The sequence below is a fragment of the Equus caballus genome, chromosome 8 (assembly GCF_041296265.1).
Source record: "Equus caballus isolate H_3958 breed thoroughbred chromosome 8, TB-T2T, whole genome shotgun sequence".
In the NCBI taxonomy this organism is placed as follows: Eukaryota; Metazoa; Chordata; class Mammalia; order Perissodactyla; family Equidae; genus Equus; species Equus caballus.
In genome coordinates, this window is record NC_091691.1 from 75,467,796 (window position 1) to 75,494,623 (window position 26,828).

The following is a 26,828-nucleotide window of genomic DNA, read 5'->3' on the forward strand; positions in this document are numbered from 1 at the left end:
CGAGAACTCTTCCCTTGCTTTGACGTCTATGTTCTGGATGGAGAGGTGACGGCAGGCTGATCTCTGGATAAGCGAAGTGTCTGTTTCTGACCCCTCACCTGAACTGGCACTTATTCCTGCTTCACTGGCTGGTTTTCCCAGAGGCGGGGTTAGAGACCTGTCAGAGTGGGTGACAAGACCACAAGGGCCAGACTAGAAGGCAAACTCAGATTTAGAATTTAACCCCAACTCTATACATCTCTGGCGTCACTCCTTTCTCCAAACCCATCCCTAAGGCTCAGTAATGCTCTTGCCTTGCTCCTTCCCCTAAGAGATGCTACAAGTCCCCCAATGAGGCTTGCTTTTCCCTGCTTCCCCCAGGAGGCCACCCAGAGGTACTAGGCTGGATGCAGGCTCATCCTTAGACCAGAAACACCTGGCAAAGCAATCCGTGTCCCCCACCCCTCCTCTCCCCAGCATGAAACCTCATCACTCTGCCTTTCCCCTGCACCCCTGGTTGGAGCCAGCTCCACCAACAAGCTCTTACTGTCTCCCCTGCACACCGAGCTTCCCACGGCCTCTTCTCCTACCTGACCCCGTCAACTCTGCATTTATCACCAACCCTACCACGTCCCCCTGGAACACGTGACCTTCCCATTCCATGCGTGAGAGCCCACCACATCACTAATTCTCCGGAGGACGCCAGCAGAGGGCCTGGAGGTTGTGGTCGGAAAAGAGCATTGCAGAGTTTTCAAGCTCGGAGGTGGGCAGTTCTGAAAGGTGGCCTTTATGGAAAGGCCAGGCTGCCAACTGCAGGAGGGGGAAGCTTCTGGGAAGGAAACAGAAAAGCCACTTTGAGACCAAGGTGGGAAATGGTCTGCAAAATGCTGAGGTCAGCCAGAAAAAGGGCAGGGAACTGGGGCAGAGGAGGCCTGGGAGGTAGGTGTGGGAGGCCAGTGGGGAAAGAGGGTGAGGTGATGGATACCCCGGACCGAGAAAGCAGTTGAGGAGCCGGGGGGGGGCATGTTAGTGTGATGGCGCATTTACTAGCCCTGCCTGACAAACGAACCAGACCCCAAGATTTCACCCAGGTGGCTGCCGGGGAGGGGCCTCTGCAAACGTGCATCGCCCCTGGGTCTGGCCCAGGGAGCAGCATGGCAGCAAAGAAATGAGCCAAGATGGTCAAACGGCACAAACCTTACAAAATCATACCAACCGCCAAGAGCCAGGCATTTCCCATGGAGAAGTCGAGTCAGTCATCACGGGGACCCCACCCCTAACCTGGCACCTATTTCTGCTTTGCATCTGATCTTCCCAGAAGGGGCTTATACACTTTCGTTGCTGACCTGACCACAGGGGCCAGACCAGAAGGCAAGCTCAAGGTTAGAATTCAACTCAGACTCTGTACATGCCTGGTGTCACCTCAGGTCCGAGTCCAGCTCCCACTTTTACGGATGAGTAAACTGAGGCTTAGAAACGGTAAGCAACCAAGGTCACGCAGCTCGTCACTGAGAAGCCTGGATTCGAATCCTCAGCTACCTGATTCCGAACCAGGCCCCCTTGGCCACCACACTTCCCTGCAGACCCAGGGTTCCTCACTGGGACAAGGACAGTGGCTCCCGGCTGCTTCGTTCTGGGGACCCTGCCATCTCCCCACATGAAAACACTGCCCCAAGTCTCCTGCAGAGGCTGAGGTGGTGCTGGCAGGATGACTCCCTCAGCTAGGGCTGGTGTCCAAGAATTACAGTGTGGACACACACCACCTGGCTATGCATGCGGCCACCTCTGCTCAAACACTCCCTATACTTTTGGCTGGGAGAGGAAGCCGTGAGAGATGGGTCAGAGGACACTGGAAGCTAGGGGTAGGGAGGGGAGGGGAGACAGAAGGAAGCAGGAAGAGGGTAGCTGGGTCTGGGGGGCTGTCAAGGCAGCCCTGGGTGTGGTACTGGCTGCCTGGTGGCTGGCAGGACTTGAGAAGCACCTGTGAGCAGCTAGTTGTCTCCTTCAAATCAAAGAGTCACAGCATCCTGGAAATGCCTCAGAGGGGAGGGGGGACTAAAGGAGGAAATCATTGTTTCTCTTCATTTCTTGTACAAAATGGGCATGGACAAAGGAAGTGGCAGAGGAGCACAACGATAAATTTTCTCTTTATAACTAGGCTCAAAGACCAAGTCTCCATCTTTTTTTGTTTCTGGAATTCTTCTTAATGCCTATCTGGCACTGCGCAGTGCAAACTATAGGAGCTGCCTATGTGCTTCCATTCAACAGGTTTTCAGTGAGTCCCTATTGTATGTTTGGTCCTGTCGAGATGATGGGTGGACAAGAAATTGATAGTACAGACGCCTACGTGAGAGAGTGTGTGGTCTCATGAGCGAAGGTGAGACACACACCTCCCAAAGCAGAAGCCCAGAGTCCCCCAGTCCTTGTGTGATGCTGGAATGGACAGCGCCCACATGAAGTGCTTACGAGGAAAGTTTAGAGCAGAACCAAGCTTCTCAAGAGGTGGTGAGTTCTCCAGCCCTGGAGGTATTCAAGGCAGGCTGACTGGCTACAAACAGGGGAATGAGGGAAAGTCTAGTCCTTCGGGACCCAAGATGGCAAAGGACCTAGAACTGCCATGTTTAACATGCCATGGTGGTGGGGACAACACAGTGCACACATCCTGGGGACCAGTTTCAAAGGGCAGAGGAGAGAGGCTGCAAAACTAGCCTCACTCGAAGCCCCTCCAGGGCAGGGACCATGTCTTTTTCACTTTGAGGCCCCTGTATGCAGCACAGTGCCTGGCCCCACTGGGCACCCCAGCAGTCCTTCAGGAAGTGAGCTGGGCTCCAGAGCACTTAGTCCACACTGCACAGCTCTGCACTGAAGTTAGCGCCTGTTTCCTCTGTGCACACACCGCGAGTCCCACTCTAACTGGATGGTGCACTCCTTTCACAAACGGTTTTCTTCATTTATTGTTCTCAGTAGTCTATTAGTTTTCTATGGCCACAGTGAAAAATCACCACAAACTCAGTGGCTTAAGCAATACAAACCTACAGTCACACACTGCAAAACGGTGATTCAGTCAACAAGGGACCGCATATACAACGGTGGTCCCATAGGTCAGTACCATAGAGCCTGGGTGTGTAGTGGGCTATACCATCTAGGTTTGTGTAAATATAGTCTATGATGGTCACACAACAACAAAATCCCCAAACCATACATTTCTCAGCATGTGTTCCCGACATTAAGCAACCCATGACTGCATTTCCTTACAGTTCTGTAGGTCAGAAGTCCAACCAGGTCTCACTGGACTAAAATCAAGATGCCAGCTGGGCTGTGTGCCTGCCTGGAGGCTGTAAGGGAGAATCTGTTCACCTTGCCTTTTCAAGCTTTGAGAGGCTGCCTGCATTCCTTGGTTCGTAGGCCACTTCCTCCATCTTTGAAGCCAGCAACATAGCATCTCTGAGCATTCTTCTGTGCTCTCATCTCCCTCTCTGACCACAGCTAGGAAAGGTTCTCAGCTTTTGAGGACTCAGTGTGATTTGATTGGTCCCACTGAGATAATCCAGGATCCTCTCTCCACCTCAAGATGCATGACCTTAATCACATCTGCAAAGCCCCTGTGCCATGTAAAGCAACATATTTAAAGGGTCCAGGGATTCGTGTGGACATCTTTGGGGGCGGGGCATTATTCTGCCTACCACCAATAGGAAACACAGTCACACTGTTCAAAATTCAAATGGCACAAAAGGCTATAGAATGAAAAGCTTCCCTCTTAACCCTATTACCTGTCCCTGTCATAATAATAGGGTACCTATTACCCACCACCCATTTCCCCTCTCTGTTAATATTTCCTTGTGTTTCTATCCCAAGAGACTTTATGCCTATATAAAGAAACAACAATATGTATTATTTTTACCGTTTTTTACAAGCAGTACCATACCATAACACTGTTCTGCATCTTGCTTTTATCCCAACACCTTTGAGATCATCCTGGATCACTATATAAAAGCATCCTGTTCTTGTTTATGGCTGCATACTATTCCACTGTATGGCTGCACTATAATTGATTAATCCAGTCTCCTGCTGATGGTCATTTACATTGTTTCTAAATCTTTTGCACTTACAAACAGCACCGCAATGAACAACCTGTACATGTGCCCTTTCCTTTATGTGCCTGGATCTGGAGGATAAATTGATAGAAGTAGAATTCCTGGGTCAAAGGATATGTGCACTAAGATTTCACAGCTACTGTCGAATTGCCCTCCACAGAGTTGAGCCCATTTATACACACACTCCCACTTCCAGCCACACACGGCAGAGAGATGTAAGCTCATATTGGCAGGGAAGCCGTGGCTCGCGTTTCCTCTGTGTCACCCATGGCGCTTATTCCAGGAATGGACTCAGGAAGCCCATGGGGATCACTGGTGCTCACATCCCTCTTGTTGGTGATGGGGGCAGGGACTAGAGAGGAGGATGAAGCCAGTTCAAAGGATTTAAAAGAGCAGTGGCTTTGTGCATCCGGACCGATCAAATAGCTCATCCCGCACGAACATCCCTTCGGCTTGTGAGCCAACAGGTTTCCCCAGTGGGGAGAGCATATTACCACTGCCTAACAGAAGGGCTCTCAGCATTGAGACTACAAGTGTATTTGGGTTTCCACAGTCCCAGCTGCATCCGTGTTAAGAAAGAATCATTTTCTTGCTCTTAACCCATTCCTGGTGGAGATGTTGCTTCAAACTGAATGAGCCTTTTATGTGCCAAAGTCAACCGCGATCTAAAAGATAAGTTAAATCACTTATTCTTGAAGACATGAAACCTTTGATTGGAGTGATCGATTAAGATTTCACAGCAGCAGTTGCTGGGCCTGGGGAGCCCAAAAAGTGCCCATTACCCCCACCAGCCCAGCAAATGCAGACTAGGGCACAGGACCCAGAATCCTACCCACTAGGAGGTTTCTCTCTGGCAGAGCATGGAGGGGGCTGGAAGGGAGAGAGCAGAGTGCTACGTCGTAGCAGGGGAGGCTGGGGGGCCCTGGCAGGCAAGAAGGGTAGGGACTGGAGGTGCCAAGCCCCCTGCCAAGCCTCCTTCCTAACTCTGATCTCTACTTGGCCTTCGAGGTTAGATCAAGGGTCCCCTCTTCCAGGAAACCAGAAGCTCAGGAGACAGTAGGCACCTCTAGAGCATGTTCCTACAGCACCTTTGACCCTGAAATGTAACCTTGTGTGTGCACCTGACTTGGGACCCACTGAACTGTGAGCCCTCTGAAGGCAGTGCCCAGCATAGAGCTGGATGTCCACAAAGTGCTCAAGAAATGCTTGATGAAACTGAGCCCCCGAAGCAATCAGAATAGCTACCTGCCCTAACGGTGTCACTCACCAACATATGCAAATGTGAGCAGCCCTACTGGGCACCAACAACTGTGTTAAGCCCTGGGGCATCCACAGGGTTCCAAGAGGGCTTCTTGTCCTAAAATGCTACCCTGGCACCAAAAGCCCACTGTTTGAGCTGCTCTTTTTAGTGGAAGCCCACTTGCCTCCCAGAAGTCCCCATCCCGAAAATGAGTCATCCTGTCACCCAGTGGTCCTCTTTAGCTCTTCAGCCAGCGAAGGGTGGGGCACAGAAGGGGGAAGTTTAGACCTAGGGCCTGGGATGCTGTTGGGGGGTGGGGGGCAGGCACTGCAGTAGCCCATGGGCAGTATGGGGGAACCAGACACCAGGAGATGAAAATACACCTCAGAGGGCATCATGGTAAGAGCTGAAACTTAGAGAAGAGCAGAAGTGACTAAAGTTAAGGACAGAAGTGATGTGCAAGCAGGTGAGCAAGGTGATGTCAAGGTTGGCGGTGAGCTGGAAAGCTGTGATCACTGTGTCGGGACGACTGGGGCCCAGGCTTATGTCACCCCCAGCTCTCAGGGTCGTGGTCAGCCTTAGACATGTGTATATGAGAGTAGTATCGTCAGCCCTGCCTGCCTCACCCAGCTGCTGTACATTAAGAGAAAAGATGAGGAAGTTCCCTGAAAGCCTCAAAGCAATATTGAAACAGAGACTGTTATACGAATAGTCCTTTGTTTTTGCCTAGTGTCTCATAATCTGCACAGAGCTTCCTATCCAGAATTCCCAATCCTCCAGGCAACCCTGGGAGTGAGGCAAGGACAGTCATACCCAATCGACAGATGTGAAAACAGATGCGACAGCTCAAGCCTGCAAGCAGAAAGATAGGAAGGGGCTGAGCTGACAGCCGGGCAGGTCTTCCAACTCCAAATGGAGTGTTCTGTTTACCACACCAAGATGCGCCCAGCACTGCCTAAAACCACAGCCTCTAGCTGCACAGAAACCCCCCTCCTTCTTCAACCCTGTCACTTTCCCCTGATTTGTTGATTGAGGAATGAGCTTCCCCAGGCTCTTTGTAACCAGCAGTGTTGGGGTGGGAGGTAGGTGGGCAGAGCATCTTTATCCAGGCTGCAGGCTGGGCTCAGCCTCCACCCTGCTGTCGGGCCGTGGGAGGGTCCTTGTCCCCTAGTTCCCTCCAATTCCACATATCTTTGATGTGAAAAACCACTCAATGACCCGAATCTAGGTGTTTCCAGGAAAATGCAGTCAGGGCCTTTCTCACAGGGTGTGGTCCTTTGTGACTGACGCATGGAGAGCTGGGTGGAGCTGGCCTGTGCCAACAGGGCACTGACGGGTTCCTGGCACTCTGTGCGTGCTTCCTCAGTCACCTCATGATCACGTCAGGTCAGCGTCACTATAGGTGAAGAGCAGAATGGTTGCATGACCTGCCCACAACCGTCACACAGCCTGGAAGGGGTTGGGCCCAAAGAGCCATCCCTGCATGTTCCCTCGCAGCACGGGTGGGAGAAAGGGAGACAAAGGCATGGTGATGGGCCTCTTATATTTTTTTCCCCAAAATAGGCTTTATCTCCACTCCAAGCCACCTCCTGGGCCTTCCAAATTTTCTTTCCTTCAACGAATTATGTGGCAGGAAAGACACTCAACTGGTAGCAGAAATCAACCTCCAGTTTCTCAGATACCTTCATTCAATAAAAGCATCATCTGAGGGTGGGATGGCCTGGGAATACACCTGTGAAACTCACACCCATGGGCAAAACTCCATCTTTCTTCAAGGCCTATTTAAACAAACAGATATTTTAGGTTGACATAACCAATCACAACATGAACACAATGAGTGACCTTGCTCATAACAGTTTCCTGTTGGAGCTTTACATGCGCTGTATATACCGTTCTCAGTTACAGACCACTCGATATGGAAAAACAAGATTTTGAAACAGGGAAATACGGAGGTGATTAATCATTTGGCAAAAGTTCTCACCTGAGATCTCCTTGTCCGCTCATCAACCCCAAATACAATTAGAATAGAGTTTCTTCTCCCACACAGCTTTTGGAGCATATGTATCTAATGGACTTGGGAACATGACTTGAGAGACACAGCTATTTCCTGCTTCCTGACTGCAAATCTAGCACCAACTCCAGCCCTTTTAGGCAGTGAAGCAGGAGAGGAGAAGGCTGGTGTGTCAGGGTGGGGTCTGAAATGTAGCAACACCCTCCCCTCCATGTTCCACAGAAAGGAAACCAGACGGGGGACCAAAGAAAGTGGGCTGAGCTATTGTGAGCTTGCCAAGCTCACTGATGCCCTTCTATGCCATTAACATCCAGGCCCCCCTGGCCTCACATGACCTGAGAACATTCTTGTTGGCCAGCCTCAGAGGTCTTTCCCTACACCCACCCTGCCTCCTGCTTCCTCTCTGACCAGCAAACCATGGTTCTCCATCTCTGCCACACCTGGCCTTTCCTCATCTGCCTCAAGGTTCATCAAAGTTTACCTGTCCTCTGTCCCTTGCCCATCGGTCCTTGGAGAAGAAGACTGCCACGTAAACCTCCTGTAAGGTGACCTAGCACAGCATGCTAAGGTTAGTTACTTTCCTTCTTAGGCATTTCTGGTTCATAACATGAGCCTCTTGAAGAGGGTAATATTTTTAACGAAAGAATATAATCTCTAATAGTGAAATTTCAAGGACTGTAGAGGAGAAACAGGATGGTGGGGGAGTGGGAACGACAGCAAAATCTCTGAGATGCAGCCTTGAAATCATGTCACACGGACCAGCCATGAGCTACTACTGAAAGTCTGTTTTTCAAAATTTGAAAGAGTCAATTTCCAGATGTCTGCTTTGGGGAGCCAAACTGCTGTTGATTTGTTCCCAGTTCACTGTGGAAGAAAGTCTGAACTCCTCACCGGAGCATTTGAGGCCTGCCCTGGGCCGGATCCTATAAAGCCTTCTCTACTTCCTGCCCCTAGTAGGAATTCCACTCCACCACTGGCTTCTGCACTGTGCCCCAGGCCTACACTGGGCTTCCCAATCTGTGCCCCTACACACTGGCCCAGCCTGGCAGGCCCTCTCATTCACTGGATTCACTGCACCGCACAACTCCAGGGGGCGCCACTGCCATCCTAGGTCACATGTGTGCAGTGCATGGCACAGTAATCCAGGTCTGCCCACCCTTGGCCTCTCTGCTTCAAGATGCTGCCCCCCACCACTGCATACTCCTCTCCCCAGCTTCCTTGGTGCTTACCATCTTTGGCTCACTTCAGAACTCTGACACTCACTACCTCATATTCTCTTGATCTGGCCCGGTGTGAGAAGGTCCCCAGTTGGAATAGAAGTACCCTTGGGGTAGTGACTGGGTCCTGAGTCTGTAGGAACCACCCCCACGCCTGGGCTAGAAGGCTAAGAACTTGGCATTGGCTTTCAAATTGTGGTTCCGGGACCAGCAGAAGCACAGCATCTGGACACATGCTAGAAATGCAAATCCTCTGCCCCAACCTCTCCACCACCACTTCTTGAATCAGACACTTGGAGGTGGGGCCCAGCACCCGTGTGAGCAAGCACACCAGGCAATTCAGATGCACAGGCAGTTTGAGAAGCACCGAGGTACAGGATCCTCAGAGCACCCTGCTAGGTTTGCTGAATTGGTTAGCAGAGTTTCCCAACTTGGAAAGGAGCTGGTCCAATCCAGGCTGCCCATTTCATTGGTCTCTCATGGGGTCCCAGCTCCCATGTTTGTTCTAAAATCACACAATGAACTCGCTCCAAAGCCTTCCCAGCAGCCTGAAGCATTATCGTGTCAAGACTGAACACAGACAGCTCCGAGCAGCCAGGCTGCCTCCAGCTCTCCTCCGAAGGGCACTCCTGCTCAACAGACCTTGCCCTGGTCCTGCTAACCGGGAGGGCAAATTCTTCAGCAACCAATGAGACTTTCACACGTCCTGGTCTCCCAACTTGCCCCAGCTGTGGCGAGTGCTCTTCCAACACAGAGCTGGGCATCTCGAAGTCTGCCTCTGTATCCCCCACACCTTTCACAGCCCGCCCAGGGTAAATTCCCAACATCCCATCTCCTGGGGCAAAACTAGGGTGGGAGGGGAGGCCAGGCAAGACGTAAAGAGCCAGGTTCCCAGTCCCACTCCAGACTCACACAACTGGAATCCCCAGGAGGGGCCTGGGAGTTCTGTTGTTGACCTAGTCTCCCTGGTAATTCTTATTAACAGGCAATCTGCAAAGCAACCCATGAGCCCACCCTCCTTATCTGACAGATGGAAGAACTGAGACCCCAGAGCAGTGACTTGGCATTCCCTGACCATTCCAGACCACAGAGCACCCTCTCCACCCACTTGGCCCCCACAGCACTCACAGCCTGGATCCCACCCACAGTTCCCAACACACATCACCCTACACCACACTTCTCAACACTCTACTCACTCGGTCCTGTTCCTCCCCCACTGAACTGGGTCTAGGGGCAGGGACAGACCTTAGTCATGAGTCCCCCAACTAGTACGGTGCTCAGAGCTGGGCACAGGGGAGCCTCAATTACCATTTGAGGAATGAACAGCTCCCTAGGCAGCCTGCACTGGTGATTAACATATGCAGAGATTAATCTACCACATCACGAGATTGTCACCTTGAAACACACTGGAAGATCTGTCCCAGAGCGGTGAGAGGACGTATATATTCTTATGGGAAGCAAACAGCCACCTGCAGAACAGGTAGAGAAGGGGCCAGAGCAATGGGGGGTACAGGCTGGGTGGGGGCTGGAAGAGGATCACAAAGACAAACTTCACCTTCTTGTTAATTCTAGAGAAACACAGCTGGGAAATGGGACACAGAGCTCACACTTTCTCACCTCTGCCTCTCAAGAGCCCTGACGCTGACACACAGAAAAGGTGACAATGAAACAGAGACAAAGAAGAGTTCCAAGGAGAAAACAAGCCTGCTCGTTCTCTGGGTCACAGGGTGCAAGGAATCCTCACTGGGGGCCCTGGGGAGGGCGGGACACAGGACTGGCTTTCCTAGTGGCATGGAAGGTGACTGCCAAGATGAGGAGCTTTTGGGGGCTCCAGGAAGGTCTTACTGGTATGCAAATGTTGCCCCTGATAGGGCCTCCCCTTTTCCCCATATCAGGCAGGAAGGCTGGTGGCAACACACAACTCCAAAATCTCAGGGGCCAACGACAACAAAAACGTATTTCATGTTCACAGTACATGTGCAATGGTTCTCCAACCTTCTCATTCTCGTATTTGCCCTAAGCAAATGGCATATAGTTTACATTTTTGTTACGCAGCACAACCCTTCTCGGCATAGGACCCATTTCTCCACCAGTCAGGATAGGCTAGTGTGCTGCAGTAACAAAAACCACTGCGGACTGTGCTTGCTGCAGTCACTCAGGGTTTCAGGCTGTGGCACTAGCCACCATCCCATATGCTGCCAACTATCCTGCCAGCTCTGGAGGGCCTCGCACTGGTAATGAAATGCTCCAACCTGGAAGTGAAGCCCAGCATGCCACTTCCAACCTACTGGCCAGAATTTGTCTCATGTTGTGGCTTCATCCCACAAGAAGGACAACCCTGCCCGGGGCCAGCAGACAGAGAGCTGATGACCATCACACCCACAAACACACAGGCTCAGCTACCCAGAGCTGGTACCTGACGTTCCTCCAACAGAACTTCATGCCTTTCCCTCCCCTGTGAGAAACCAAACTTTCTCCTCTGATTTGTCATTTTCACCCCAGGATGAAGGAAAGCTTTCAGAGCAGGTTTAGAAAAAGGCAACTATGAAGACGATCGAAACAAGATTTTCAAAAGAAATGACAGGAGACCTTATTACAATATATAACATTACAATCTTACAATATATAACCATGTTCTAACATATAACATATCATTTAGGTATCACAGGGAGTTAAAATTAAAGGTTTCATAGTGATGGCAAAATGACGGACATGAGATGCCACTGTGAGAGTGAGACAGGCAGAAGGTATAAAGGAAAATTTCAAGAATGAGTTTAATGACAGTTGGGCCTTCCAACAGATCAAGGATACAAAAGGAGGCCGGAGAAGGCCTGCCCTGCAAGTCCGGCCCCTTGAAAAGCCATCAAAAGCTGGTGGCGTCAGTTCTGCGATGAGGCTTTGTGACTTTAACAAGCCATCCTTCCCCTTTAGCCCGAAGAGAGAAGGGTGGGAGAGAACTTGGAAAGGAAGTCATGGGTGGTACAAAAGAGGAACAAGAAGTCATCTGTGCTGAGGTGCAGGGGAGGGGCAAGGAGTGGCCAGAGACCAGAGACTAGAGACCAAGGATGCTCATCCTGACAGGGATTTAGACCCGGGAAAAAGAATCCAGGAAAGCATATGGGACACTGGAGTGTCTCCCTGGTTCAGAGCCAGAGCGTTCTGGCTGCTTCTACTGGCCCAGCCACAGCATCCTAGGATGAGCGTGTATCTCCAATTATTTGCGAATGGGGCCTCCCTAGAGGAAGCTCCCTGCTGTCTGCAGAGATCAGAACTGGCAGAGTCTGGAAAAGTCAAGACCCTTGCTAACTGTGAATTAGCAATAGATCCCATGTGAGGGTGACTATTTTTCCAAGCACTGGAATACAGGAGCAAGAACTAAACAGACCTTTCTTTGAGCCTTCAGAAGTCACCACGACCCGTCAAGATGCTTTGAGTTGTCCTTTGCAGACAAATCAATTCAATTCAATTCTACAAACATTTGCTGAGCACCAAGTCTGTACCAGACTCTGCAAATCTGAGAGCAAGAGCTTAAAAGAGAGAGCACCAGCCATGAACCCTTCTCTCATGGAGCTCTCAGGTCCTGGGGAAGCCAACGCTGCGTGCATAATGCCACGTGCGGAGAACTATAAAAGCAGCATGTCTGTGAGCAGCAGCGGCCCAGAGCAAGGCAAGGCAAGACTAACCCCGTTTGGAGATGGAGCAGAGGAATCAGGGGAGGCTCCTTGAGGGATCTGACAGCTGAGCTGGGATTTATAAAATAAACATTTCTCCAGCATGAGGTTGGGGTAGTAGTGGGCAGGGAAGGTTTTATGGGGATGTTACAGAATGTGGAAAATAGAGCCATGACCCACCAGGACAGACTTGAGGAATGGATGCAAATGTGAAAGGAGGAATTGGAAGAGATGAGCCTGGAGATGCAGACAGGGGCCAGAGCACAAAGGGCTTTGTATTGGACTTGACCCTGGAGAGGCAGAGGGAGCCAGGGGAGGGAGGGCAGGGCTACTTAAGAGGCTGGACCAATGGCCCAGGTACGAGATGAGGGACTGAACCAAGGTAATGGTGGTGGGCACTGAGGCAGTCTAAAGGTTTGAGAAATAGGTGAGAAGTAGAACCCCTATGACAAGGTGATCAGTCAAAGGTGAAGGTGCAGGTAAGAGGGGAAGGGAGGATGTGAAGGAGGCTGAGGAAGGAGAGGATGACATGAAGGGAGTGGTCCATAGGGAACACACTGCAGAGACCTCAGGTAGACAAGGATGGAGCAGCTGGCGGTCATGGGTCACTGGTGGCCTCTGCCAGAGCAGAGGTGGAAGGCGTAAGGAAAAAAGAGGTCGCCACATGACTCACACATCCCAGAAACCTGATTGTAAGGCAAAGGCAGAAGGATAGAAGCTAGAGGGGGCCCAAGGGTCACAGGTGTGTTTTATTTTTACTATAGGAGAGAGGAGTATGTTTCTATCCTGAAGGGAAGAAGCCAGTGGAGGGCAATGGAATTTGAAGATGGGGGCTGGGGTGGGGGTTGGGGGAGGGGGCTGGTCAGTGCTGCTCAGGAGTGGATAAGATCTAGAATGCACAGTAAACCTGGGCAGAAGACCACAAATTTGGGACATCTGGTCTCCCTGTCAAGCAAAACTCCTAAGGGATGGTGTCCAGAGAGTCACAGTTGACAGAATACAGAACACAATTGTTTTTATGAAATATTTTCATGTGTAAAGAAGTCTTGATTTCTCAAAATACTTCCATGAATGGTCTCACTTGTCCCTCACAATGATTCTGTGCGACAGGCATTAATATTCCCATGTGACGGTTGAGGAAGCTGAGTTCACAGAGGGCAGGTAGCTTCCCCAGGCTCACAGAGTGAGTAAGTGATGGAACCGGGCTTGATAACCAGTCTTCCAGGCTCCAGGTCTGCTGCCGCCCTGCCTCCCAGCTTCCCAGGGTCTCAACTCTCGGATCCCAGAGGAGACTCATGGTAACCCACCTGTGCTATCTTTTGCTAAACGTAAACATCTAATGTACCCCTTTAATTTCATTTGACCTAGCAAACGCGTTCAGTATCAGGTCTAAAACGTATCATAGCATCAAGTAAACACGACTTCAATTGTCTTTTCTAGGTATACATGCTGCCCTTGAGATTTTGACGGACCTTCTCTCCTCTCTCTTTTCTCCAGTTGTGCCCTGTGCTGTGTTGTGCTCTGGAGAGTGGCTCTCCACCCAGGGGCACAATGGAATCCCTTGGGAAGCCTTTAAAGAAATACCAAGCCCAGGACACACCCAGGACCACAGGATCAGAACTTCTGTGGGTGGGGCCTGGGCATGGGAGGCACCCAGAGGATTTGGTTGCACAGGGAGGACTCGGAACCCGGATGTGGAGGAAGATGGCGGCCCAGAAGGGCTCATGGGAGGTGCCAGAGAGAGAAAGAGAGGATCCGAAGCCGCACAGATCCAGTGAGTCTGGTCAAACACACAGCCCATCAGCCAGGATGTCAGGAGGAGAACACAGGGAGAAATGGCCTCCCTCCACATAACTCCGGTACTCCTTCCTGCCAGGAAACATTTGCTCCTGATGGGCACACTCCCATTTCCCCTTCCGAGGCTCTGCCAAGGAAAGGCTGGTTTGGATTATTTCTCCTCCTTTTACAGATGAGTTAACTGAGGCCCAAAGATGTGAAATGCCTAACCCAAGGTTGGTCATCTTTATGGAACAAAGACAGCCCAAAGGGAGGACCAGAACCTCACTCTAGAGAGGAGCCCCTCGGACAGAGAGCTGACTGGTTCCCTCCCCCTTGCCAACGCCTTCCCACACACGGGCCTCTCTCATTTTCATACAAGGGACCCTTTCTGGTAGCTCACGTCTCCCCATGCTCACAGGGTACTCCTTGATGTGTGCTCAGGTCTCCCCTAAAATCTTATAACACACACGGTTTCATGCCCCACAGGCAAAGTCTTGTCAGCTGTGCCCCCTTGCCACTCTCTAACTAAAACAAGAAGCATGGGGAAGTCCTTGGGCAACTCCACCCACCACCCCAAAATCAGCCTCTTGGCCCTAAGAATGGGACAGAAGGCTCCCTACTGTCTGCTCCAAACCAGTGCCCGTCTCTGGTCTCTCAGGAGACAAGGAGCTCCAACAACCCACAAGTATTTACAATGCCATCACTGTGCCACCTAGCACAGCACTGAGAAGGGCGTACACCACCCTGAGGCCCTGCTGTCCAGTTGGGAAGCTGTGATGTGCATACATGAAATGGGAAAATCAAAACTTAAACTGGTTGAAATTAACCTTAGGTGTATTCCAGCTCTTGGACAAGTTATTTAATCTCTCTTGACCTCAGTCTACTCATCAAAATAATGGGGACACTTATACTAATCCCACCTTACAGGGGAGCATGAGGCCAAATGAATTAATCTGTGTACAGTGCTCAGAATGTGCCTAAAGGATATTTAGGCTCCGAAACGCTGGTTGTTATCAATGTTGTGCTTTCTGTGTGGAATCAATGCTCAGAGGAGGGAGCGATCGTGCGGCCTAGAGCAGCTGGGAGAGAATTTCCAGGGGAGATGGGTATTTAAGCATTAATACAGTGGAGAAGAGAGGGTACCATTCAAGAGGAAGACAGAAGATGAGTCGGAATTTGGACATTAATTTACTGTCAGGGAGCCACGAAGTGTGAGGCCCCACCCCAACCCCGAGCCTGCTAGAATTCCTGCTGCTGCTGCAGGATGGACCACATTATTAAAGAAAATACCCCACAGGAACCGAAACCAAACAACTCCAGGCAACAGGAGTTCACGGAACCTTTGGCTCCATCTCCAAGGCAATTGAAAAGAGCTCAAAACAGATTAAAATATGAGATGAATTCTGAAGCCCAGGAATGAGAGAAAATGAATCCTGTGATGGAGGAGCCAATATGATTATTTCATTATTTGGTTAGAAAGTTAAAATGTGCAGGAAATGTCAGATGCTTTCTCGAGATGGAGGGAGGTTAGGGACAGCATGGCCACTGGGGGCATATTCTTTTTAATATTAAAAAATAGCATCACCCCTGACTTAGTTTTAATCAGAAAAACCCCATTGGTAGAGCAGCCCGCCCTTCTGTGTCTGCATGAGGTCTTTTCAAGGCACATATTCCACCCCTCAATTACTGCCCGCCACCCCCACCCCGCAAGCACAAGACTTTTTAAAAGAACCCCTCCTCCCAATAAAACTAAGTAAATCCCATGGGCTCCCAGGTGAAGGGTGCCCTCCCCACACCCACCCTACCCCTCAGGGCATTGACCATGGCTCGGCCCCAAACCCAACGCGGTAGAAAGTCCAGCCACCAGCAGCTTCTCTCTGCAGCCTCTCCCCATCTTTCCTGCCCAGAGTCATTCTCCTCCTCCCTGGGCAATTATCACTGTTAGGTCTGTTCACTGTCCATGCCACCCTGGGTCCCCATGTCTCCATCTCTTTGTCCATCATTCACTGGTTCGCTCAGTCATTTACTAAAAGATTCTTAGGTATCAGCTTGCAGGGTGCTGGAGACACAAAGATATGCAAGACCAAGTCCCTTCCCGCAGACAGCTGACAGTTGAATAAAGAAGACGGTCGTGCAGCAAGCGACAGCAGAAACACAGTCTCCGGGAGCCAGGGAGAAGGGCCGGTCAATTCTGACCGTGGAGAGGGGGTCAGGCAAATCTCCCTAAAGAGGCAGCATCTGGGCCTGACCTTTGAGTTGGCTTTTATTATGCAGAGAAGAGTCAGGGAATTCCAGATGAGGACACAGAATTAAGCCAAGGCTCATGGCCAGAAAATGCAACCCAAACCCAAGGGACAGTGAAGAGACACGTTTGACTAGTGTGAAGAGGCCCTGCAAGGGTGAGAGAGAAAGTGAACAAGGAAGGCTGAGGTCAGGCTGAGGGGGGCTTCTGTATTTTAATTTTTTTAATAAGTAATACATTAAATGCTTCAAATTCTAAAGGATATTCTACAACAGGACATGCAAGGAAAAGTCACCTTCCCATCCTTTCCCCCAGCTATGCCATTCCCCACATGAAAGGCAACAAATGTCAGCCATATCTCATGTATCCTTACAGAGATATTTTATGCATATACAAGAAAATATATACCTCTTTTACCTTTCGTGCATAAATGGTAGCATACTAGATACACTGTTCTACATTTTTCCATTTAATTGTACTCATTGCAAACCAGTGGTTCTCAAAATGGAAAATGCATCAGAATTACCCAGCCGTCTTGCTAAAACACAGATTGCTGGGCCCCAGTCCAGAGTCTCTGATTCAGTAGGTCTGAGGTGGGGCCTGAGAACGTGTATTTCCAACAAGTTCCCAGCTGCTGTTGCTGCTGTTCCAGGAACCACACTCTGAGAATGACTAGTGTAGATCATGCTACCTGAATTTCTAAAGAACGGCCTGGTTCATTTTCACAGCTGTGCAGTATTCCATTGCTTGGCCGTATGGTGATGTATTTAACCAGCCCTCTCCATTTAGTGTCTCCCATCTTTGGCTATTTCCAACAGTTGTGCAGTAATTACACTTGTGCATTCACCATTTCACTCATATGGGAGTAGAGTCCTGGGATAACATCTGGGTCAAAGGGCGTGGGCACTGGCAATTTTGACAGATATTGCCAGGCAGCTCTTGGACAGAGTCTTGAATGCTGATATAAGGAATTTTGAATTTTAACTATTGTAGGCTTTTGAGCAGAAGACTAGTGAGGTGGGAGATGTGCTTTAGGAAAATTAATCTGGCTCCACGGTGAAGCAGAGTGGAGATAGCCTTAGAGAGAATGACAATGCAGCAGACAGACCCTAAGGGTCCCCATGAGCCCAGCCTGCTGGTGATAATACCTCTGAGGAAGCCCCTTCCCTTGAGGGTGGGTGGGCCCTGTGACTGACTTCTCCCCAACAGAATATGGCACAGCTGCTGTGCTCTCGCTCCTGCGATCATGGTACATTATGTCAGAGTCCATATTCTTAATAGATTGGCACTGAGATTCTCCTTCTTCCTTTCTGGCTTGGAAGAAGCAAGCTGCCAAGAATCCTACTGAATGCTGCCAACAACCACATGAAAAGGGAAGGGGATCCTTCCCCAGCTGAGCCTCTGGATGAGAACTCAGCCCTGGCTGAGACCTTCATTGCAGCCTCATGAGAGACCTTGAGGCCAGGGCCCAACTAAACTGTGCCAGGACTCCTGGCCTACAGAAATAACAATTCTGTGAGATAACAAATGTGGGTTGTTTTAAGCAATTAAGTTTGTGGTGATTTGTTTGGCAGCAAGAGACAACCAAGCGAGCATTTAGGAGGGTGCTCAAAAAACAGGCTATTAAGTGAAGGCCTGAAGTGAATTGGTGTCAGGGGCAGAAGAGGGGAACAGGGATGAGGGGTGGGTGTAGGAGATATTCCAGAAGAGCGCAGACCTATGGGTTCATGAGAGGGGCAGACACAGCAGCCTCCTACCATCAGGGGGCAAGATGCTGGGACAATGTCCCTGAAACAGGCTCAGCCCGTTTTCATGAGACCAAACCACAGAGCAGTCTGAGGTAGGGTGGGGGAGCAGACACCCTTGCTCCTGTCCCCTCTCTAAAAGTGCTCCTTCCCTTGCAGATGGCTCCAAGATTACCTCAGCACAGCCTCCCCAGGCCACCAGCCACAAGCTTCGATGTGCTGACAAGGCAGATAAGCACCCACACAGAGAAGACCCAAATAAATCAAGGTGGCATTTCAAACCACTGGGAATAAGATCGACTTTTCAACTAATTGTATTGCGACAACTCAGGAATCATCTGAAAAAATTTGGATCACATGCATCAAGGACCTAAACAAAAAATGAAACTATGACAAGAGCTCGAAGAGAATGTTTGTAATAACTCTTGAAATAGGAAGGACTTTCAAAGTATGAACCAAATCCAAATTTTTTTTTATAAAAGGCTACAACTGAGTTAAAAATTTCTTAAATATTTAATAGGAGAAAATAAAATAAAGTTAAAAGATAAATTTAAAAAATAGGAAAAAATATCTGCAACATATATGGCATACATTGAGCTAATTTCCTTTCTGCATAAATAAGTGCATGTAAAAACATGAGCAAGTCCATGAGAAATGCCAACAACTCAATAGAGAAATGTACAAGAAGGAAGAAATTAAACTGTCAGTCGACAAAGCAGGAAACACAAATGCATTGTACACATCTGAAATGATGCTCATCCTCACACAATGCAGGAAATGCAAATTAAAATTACCATGTGATCCAGTTTTTCATATATCAGCTTGGCAAAAATAGTTAAATATACACAGTGCTGCTGAACCAGAGTACATATAACCACTCTTGTTCACGGTTGGTGGAAGTTTAAATTGGTGCCACTACCATGTATGGAAAGAGAACACACACACACACACACACACACACACATAGATTCTCCGGAGAAGAACACAGGAGCACTGGAAAGAGTGACCACTTCTGGTAGAGGAACGATGTGACCACAGCCAGGGCACAGGAGCAGACAGGAGAATTTTCAGCATATCCCTTTTGTCCTGTGTAAAACCTTCCCAAGTACATGTATCACGTTCTCAACAATTCTAAAAAGTAATAAATAAAGAGAAGTATACAGAAATTCCACTTCTGGGAAGATGGAACAGATGTACTTTTCTCTCTATTTCCCTGCAAGTAAAATTAAAAACCCTGGACACTATACAGAAAGCAAATACAAGATGAATCCGAAAAGGAAAGAGAAGCAACTGGCTAGGGACCGTGGGACCTGAGAAACAAGAAGATGGTGAGGTTCCTGAGTTTTCTTTTGGCCTTATATATCGAAGATTTGGACCTGAAGAAGCTGGCAACCTGGAAATATCAAGGAGCACAGAACAAAAAAGCCCCAACAAAATCTTTCTCTTTCTAACCAAAAAACTTGGAAAGGGGCAGCCTAGAAAGACAAAACTTCCGTACAATAACTGCTCTAATGCAGCCAAACGCTGCAGAAAAAACCGTGGCCCTATCTTCATCCATGCTAGCAAAGGCCAAGTGCAGAGCCTTGACGCTCACTCCCACCCAGCAGTAATGAGGCATCCTTACCCATCCCAGCAGCGACAGTATCAGAGGAGGCCTAACAGAGAGTCAGGATTTTCACCACTGCTCAGCAGTAATGAGACCACTTCCAACCCCAGTGGTGTCAATGGAGGTCACAAGGGAGCAGTGACTAGGCATTCCAACCCCTCCCAGCCAGAAAAGGATTTGTGGAGGCTGAGTGAGACATCTGGACTTCAATCCCCACCTGGGAGGGATGAGACAATGCCCCCAGCCCCCTCTGGAACATGTGAAAAAAAGAAATCCAGCTAGAGCAGAAGGTTTAAGTAAGATCTAGAGTCTCAAAATGTATTACCCAAAATGTCCAGGTGTCAATCAAAAATCACTAATCATATCAAGAACCAAGAGAACCTCAAATTGAATGAAAAAAGAAAATCAATAGATGCCAACTCCCAGATGACAGAGATGTTATAAATATCTGGGAAAGATATTAAAGCAGGCCTCATAAAAATGCTTCAATAAGCAACTGTGAATATATTCAATACCAATGAAAAAAATGGAAAGTCTAGCAAAGAAATATAAGATATAAAGAGGAATCAAACGGAAACTGTAGGACTGGAAAATATAATAACTGAAATACCAAATTCAATGGACGGGCTCAACAGCAGAAAGGAGGGGACAGAGGAAATAATCAGTGAGCTGAAAGACAGAGCAATAAAAATTGCCAAATCTGAAAAATAGACAGAAAATGGGTTGAAAAAACAAAAAAAAACAAACAAAGTCTCAGGGACTATAGTACCTAGGGTACTATAACAAAAGATCTTACATTCCTGTCACTGGAGTCCCAGAAGGAGAGAAGAAAAACAGTGGGCTGAAGAAGTGCTCAATAATTGAAAACCTCCCAAATTTGGAAAATGACATAAACTGACAGATTGAAGAAGCCGAACAAATCTTAAACAGAATAAACTCAAAGAAATCCACATCAAGACACATCAGAGTCGAACTGCCGAAAACTAAAGACAAAGAAAAAATCTTGAAAACAGCCAGAGAGAAATGACGCTTACCTATAGGAGGAAAACAATTAGAATGACAGAAGATTTCTCATCAGAAACCATGAGGCCAAAAAGAAGTAACACATTTTTCAAGTGTGAAGAGAACTGTAAACCCAGAAACATATATCCAGTGAAAATACCCTTCAGGAATGAAGAAGAAATCAAGTCATTCCAAGATAAAGGAAAACTAAGGGAATTTGTTGCCAACAGACCTACTCCCAAAAGAATAGCTAAAGGAAGTTCTTTAGACCAAAAAGAAAGAATAAAAGAAAGAACCTTTGAACATCAGGAAGGAAAAAACACACTAAGCAAAAGTATGGGTTAATACAATCGGCTTTATTTCTCCTCTTGAATTCCTAAATTATATTTGACAGTTGAAGAAAAATTATAACACTATCTAAATGTATGAAGGAAATATTTAAGACAATTACATTATAAATGGGAGGAGGATGAAAAGACATTTAGGGAGGTAAGCTTTCTACATTTCACTCAAATTGGTAAAATGATGACACCAGTAAACTGTGATAAGTTATGTACACATAATGTACTATGTAGAAAAACCACTAAAAAAATCTATTGAAAAAATATAAACTGAAAAATACTATAGATAAGTTAAAGTGGAATTCTAAAAAATGTTTAAGTACCCCCACAAGAAGGCAAGAAAAAGAAAACGGAAAGGAAAGAGAATAAACAGAAAACATGGAAATGAAATTGCATACTTAAGCCTAATACATCAATAATTGCATTAAATGTGAATAATCTAAAGACACCAATTTTAAAACATGACCCACTACCTACTGCCTACAAAAAAACTCACTTCCAGTATTAAGAGACAGGCAGGTTGAAAGTGAAAGGATTAAAAAAGATATATCAGGCAAACATTAATTGAAAGGAAGCAGGAGTGATTATATCAATATGAGATCCAGTAGACTTCAGAACAAAAGAAATTACTAGAGACAGAGAAGGATATCCATAAAGGGTCAATCTACCGAGAAGACATAGCAGTCCTAAATGCTCACGCACCAAATCATACAGATACAAAATATGTGAAGCAAACCTGAGAGAACTGAAAAGAAATAGATAAATCCACAATTACATTTGTAGACTTGAACATTCCTCTCTCAAAAGTTAATAAAACAACTAGACAATCAGCAAGGATGTAGGATTAACTCAGCCACACCATCAATCAACAGAATCTAATCAACATTTATAGAACACTCCACCCAACAATAGCAGAATGTGCACTCTTCTTAAGTGCCCACAGAGCATATACCGAGATAGACTATATCCTGGGCCATAAAACAGACCACAATGAATTTAGAAGAACTGAAATCATACAGAGTGTGCTCTCCGACCTCAATGGAATCAAATTTGAAATCAATAACAGCAAGATAACAGCAAAACCTCTAAACACTTGGAAACAAATCAACATGCTTCTAAATAATCATTGAGTCAAAGAGGAATCCAGATGTCCTTCCACAGGTGGATGGTTAAGTAAACTGTGGTTTGCCCCCACCATGGAATACTACTCAGCAACGAAAAGGAACAAACTATTGATAGATCTGTCAAGCTGGATGACTCTTCAGAGAATTACGCTGAATGAAAAAACTAATCCCAAAAAGTCACATACATATGGTACAATTCCATTTATATAACATTCTTGAAATAATAAAATTATAGAAATGAAGAACAGATTAGTGGGTTCCAGGGGTTAAGCAGGGAAGGAAGGAAGTAGGCGTGGCTATAAAAGGGCAACAGGAGGGATGCATGTGGTGGTGGAAGGGTTCTGCATCCTGACTCTATCAATGTCAATATCCTGGTTATGTTACTCTGCTATAATTTTGCAAGATATTGTCATTGGGGAAAACTAGGCTAAGAGTACAAAGGATTCCTCTGTATTAATTTTTTACAACTGCATGTGAATTTCCAATTATCTCAAAATAAAAAGTTTAATTAAAAAAACGTAGAGAATCCCTCCCAGAAGATGTGTTATCAGGGTAACAGAGCCAATACACACACGTTCTCTCTCAGACACACACACGCCACCTCTCAAGTGCCTTCAGCTGTCGCCATATGAATTTGCACTGATTTTAAAGTCTGATGTGATTTTCTGTCTTTCTTTGGAGAGGCCTCTTCCAGCCTCTTGGGAGGGCAGAGAAAACAGCTCTGAGACCTTTCCTTTGGCCTCCTGAGCCTCTTCCACAGCTTGGCTCTGGATTTGTTGAAGAAATCCAGAACCTACTAAGGAGAGAAAAGCAGGCAGGTGGCAGGAGGTGATCCAAGCTGCATTTTGGGGAGACCATGAACCCCTGAAATTAAACGTAAAACAGGGTATGCGTCTAGCACATGGTTCTGTGCATGGCACATGTTTTTCTGGAAAGACAGTCTATGGCTCTCACCCATTTCTCAAAAGGGTTCATTTCCCAAAGAGGAGAGAGAAGGAAGAGGTCCACACTTGACACCCACAACTCCCAGTTTCTGTAGCCCCAGGAGCAACTGGTGGGCTCTGCCGAGCCCCAGCCCACCTTCTGGAAACTCCCAATGAGGCTCCTGGTATTCCTGCCCCTAGCTGAGAAAGCCCTGTTCTGAAATGGCTGGCCCTTTAGGATGTTCAGTTTCCATCTTGTGAAGCTGGAAATGTCAGGGCTTGGAGAGCATCTCATTTAAACCCCCCATGCCCACCCAACAGAAGACGAAACTGAGGCCCAGGGTACAGGATGACTTCTCAAGATCATCCAGATGGGTAGGAGCTAAGTTTAAATCAGAATTTGGGTGTTGTGCCTGCTGCCAGCTTTGGGACATTTGTCCCTTAGTTTGGCATAAGAGCCTGACATCGGTCAGGGCAACCAGGAGGGCATAGGCTGGGAAGGAAGACTGCCATGTCCCCTTATTACCATTGGGAACACAAGCACGCACGGTTTAAAACGAGCACAGATAAGCAGAAGTTAATGAGCAAAAGCTTCCTCTGAAAATACCTGACAGAACTTCTGATGTGGCAGCTTTCATTATTCCTAAGAGATACAAATAGGTGGCAATGAAGGTTAAGAACACTAGACAGATTTTATTACCTTGGAAGACAGGCCATTAAGTGCCACTGTTTCCCAGAGAAGTTTCCATCCTGCCCCCTTCTTCCTCTGAGCCCCTTCATTCGCACCATGGCTTCATCTACCAACTGCGCACTCACTCTGCAACTGTTACCTGAGGACCTATGGAATGCCAAGAACAGGAAGGTAAGGAGACGTGAGCCCCGCCTCGGCAGAGCTCACACTTAGTGGGCGCCTAAATGCTAAAGACACCGACAACCTCTACCAGCTCAGCTCAGGCCCACCCCAAGCCCTGCAGCCCTACGTGTGACCACCTATTGCACCCGTCAACTGGCCCCTCACCGACCTGCCATCGCCCCAGAGCTGTCTGCCTCCCTCTTCCCTTCGTCTTCCCTGACCTCCCTCCCCTCTTCCTTCAAGGCCAAGTGCTCACCTGGCTGCAGGCTAGAGAGAAGTTTGGGTCGGGGAGAGCCTCTCCCCAGACAATGGGAAGAGCCTCCTGCCTGGCCTTCGCATCTCCCCGCAGGAAGCTCTTTAACCCCTTCTTCACTCTGCTCCCAGAGTGAACATCCTAAATCACACGCCAGGCCACCTCATCTTCCGGACGGAAGTCTTCTGTGGCAGCAGCTGTGAGCACCCTCTGGATGCACATGCGCCTTCTGACATTTCCCAGCCTCCTCTGCAGCTAGGCTGGGGCCATGTGACTGGTCCTGACCCATAGACTGTGAGTGGAAACATAAGTGTCCCTTCCAGGCTGAGGGCATTAAGAGCTGGTGTGCTTTCTCCATCTTTCTTGTCCGTCCCGCTGTGACTCTGGAGGTCTTAACAGAATTCACAGCAGTAAAATTAAACCTTTATTGGGATTAAGCCATTAAGATGGTAGGTGTTGCTTACTGGAGAAGTATCATTGACTGACTAATAAAACTTTTTAATGGCTCCCCATTGCCCTCAGGATATGAAGTCCAAACCCCTTAGTGTAGCCATGTTCCATGCCTTTTATGGCCTGGTGCAACCCCCCTCGCTGGCCTGTCTCTTGGCCCTTCCCTAAACATTCCCTCTCATACCATGAGATTCATGAGAACATACCATGATTCAACCATATCTGGCAGGTTCTGGAAGGGCCATGCCCCCTCCCACCTGAGATGTCCCCTCCCCCTCGAATGCCCTTACCTATCCCCATTCCCACCTCCTCTAACTGCTTAGGAAAGCCCCACTCATTCTTCAATTCCAGACTCCGACCTTTCCTGGCTGAGCTGGGGGCAACTTCTTCCTGAGCAGAGGCACCCAGCTGCAAGCCAGAGGCACCCTGTGTATAGCTCCAAGAGAGCCCGTGCTCACACTGTGTCTTAGCTTCTTGGTCTTAGTCTTCTATGTCACCCAGTGGACTGTGAACTGCACAACAGCCAGGAGAGTGTTTTCCTCATCTTGATCTCCCCCACAGCCTCCCTCAGCATCAGGTTGCTAGGAGACCTTCAGAAGATGTTCAATGACCACAGAAATAGCGCCCACTTTAAACTCTTTCTGGAGAAAGTCATCTCTTCTTGAAGAAGAAATTCAACCAAGTTGTAGGAGCTCTTCAAGAAAAGAGAAGGCTTGAGGTGAGGAACAAAATGGCCCATAATTCCACTGGGGTCCAGAAAGGCCTCTATTCTGGAAGCCAGCAGGCCAGGTCTGGCTGGCTCTGTCCCCCATCAGCTCAATGTCCCTGGGCAAGGCAGTCCCCTCTTGATCATCTCTGGTCAACCCTCTCCAGCACCTAGTTACATGGCTCTGAGCGTGGCAAGGCTGTCTCTGCCATCATGCCTGCTCCTCTTGTGGTCCTTCTCCTTCCCAGAAGCCTCCACTCAGAGCTCTTAGCCATTTCCACTGAACCCCCTACCCATTTAACTAAAATCTGATAAGGCGTTCACCAACAGGATATTACCCTTCCTGGGGCACTCTACTTTAATGAGACCTCTGATGGCCCAATGGAGCACACACGGGGAGATTTCAGGCACAAGTGGGGCAGTGGGATAGACATCTGCCCAGGGGTGAGGGGTTCTTTGGAGACACGCCTTCCCTGCACCCCCTTCCCCCCTCACCCATCACACCGCAGAGGTAAGAGCTGTGAGCATGACCAGACCCTGGCAGCCAGCAGGGAGAGAGCTGGCCTGAAAAAAGAGCTAATGTCGGTGGAATATCCTGAGGGTGGGACTCAAGCTCCTCACTCCTCATTCCATGGTTTCTTTTATCTGGTATTTCTGGGCAAGACAATGAGCAGACAGACTGGAAAGTTACAGGCCAGCTTTGCCGACTGCTGCCAAAAATGCAGCAGAGGAAGCTGGAGGGAGACTCAAGCCTCTCTTTAATTTCCTCTTCTGTTTGGCTTCACATGCACTCCCCCACCCACCCCACTTGGAGTCTTTTCTGTCTTTGGGCTCCAACTCCAAAGGAGCACTGCTTCCCATCCCAGATGTGCGGGAAACCCCCACCCCACCCGAGTCTCTCCTGGCTGAAATGCTGGCCACATCTGTAAAGCTCTGGCCCTTCCCTGAACAGAAAGGACACTTAGAAGCATGACATCAACCAGGAAACCCGATTCCCGGGCTAAGCTGGAAAGGCAGGGGAAGACAGCCTGGGTGGGTCTTTCCCTCTCTCCTTCTAGACTGGAGTCAGGACCCAATTGGAAGCAAAACTGGGAAGGTGGTGGGTGGAAGAGGCCCCCCAGGCTCCCTGCTTCCCCAAGAGAGGAGTGCCCGCAGAAGGCCAACATGACCACTGAGAGCGCCCCACCACCACCCAGCGGGGTCTGGATGGAGACTCGCCACGCTCTACACGCCTGCACACGTACACACACAACAAATGGAGGGAAACGCAGATGAGAAAGAAAGAGACCAGGAGTGAAATTCTGTCTCTATCTGGGCATGTTATTTAACTACGCTGAGCCTCAACTTTCTCCTCTACAAACTGGGGACAATTCGCAGGATGGTGATGAGGATTAAATGAGATAACACTCCTGCTATGGGACTTGCATGGACAAGGGCTTCCATAAATGTTAGTTCCTCCCCAGATCCTGGCAACCAGTTGTCATTTGAAAATGACAGTATTAGAACCAGAAGACTCAGCTTTGAGTCCCAGCTCTGCCATCAACCAGCTTTGTGACCTTAGGCAAGTTCCTTACCTTCTTGGACTTTCTTGA

At 48.4% G+C, this 26,828-nt stretch overlaps 1 protein-coding gene across 9 annotated transcripts in view; it reads right to left on the minus strand.

Moving 5' to 3' along the window:
• The window catches only part of ZBTB7C (zinc finger and BTB domain containing 7C), a 348,185-nt gene that overhangs the window by 289,316 nt on the left and 32,041 nt on the right, over positions 1-26,828 (minus strand). Inside the window, exon 2 of one of the 9 annotated variants that reach the window (XM_070275652.1) lies at positions 23,675-23,812. The exons of the other annotated variants lie outside the window; for them this stretch is intronic. The gene's annotated coding sequence lies outside the window, so the exon portion shown is untranslated. The remainder of the gene's footprint in view (positions 1-23,674; positions 23,813-26,828) is intronic. 9 annotated transcript variants of the gene reach the window in all.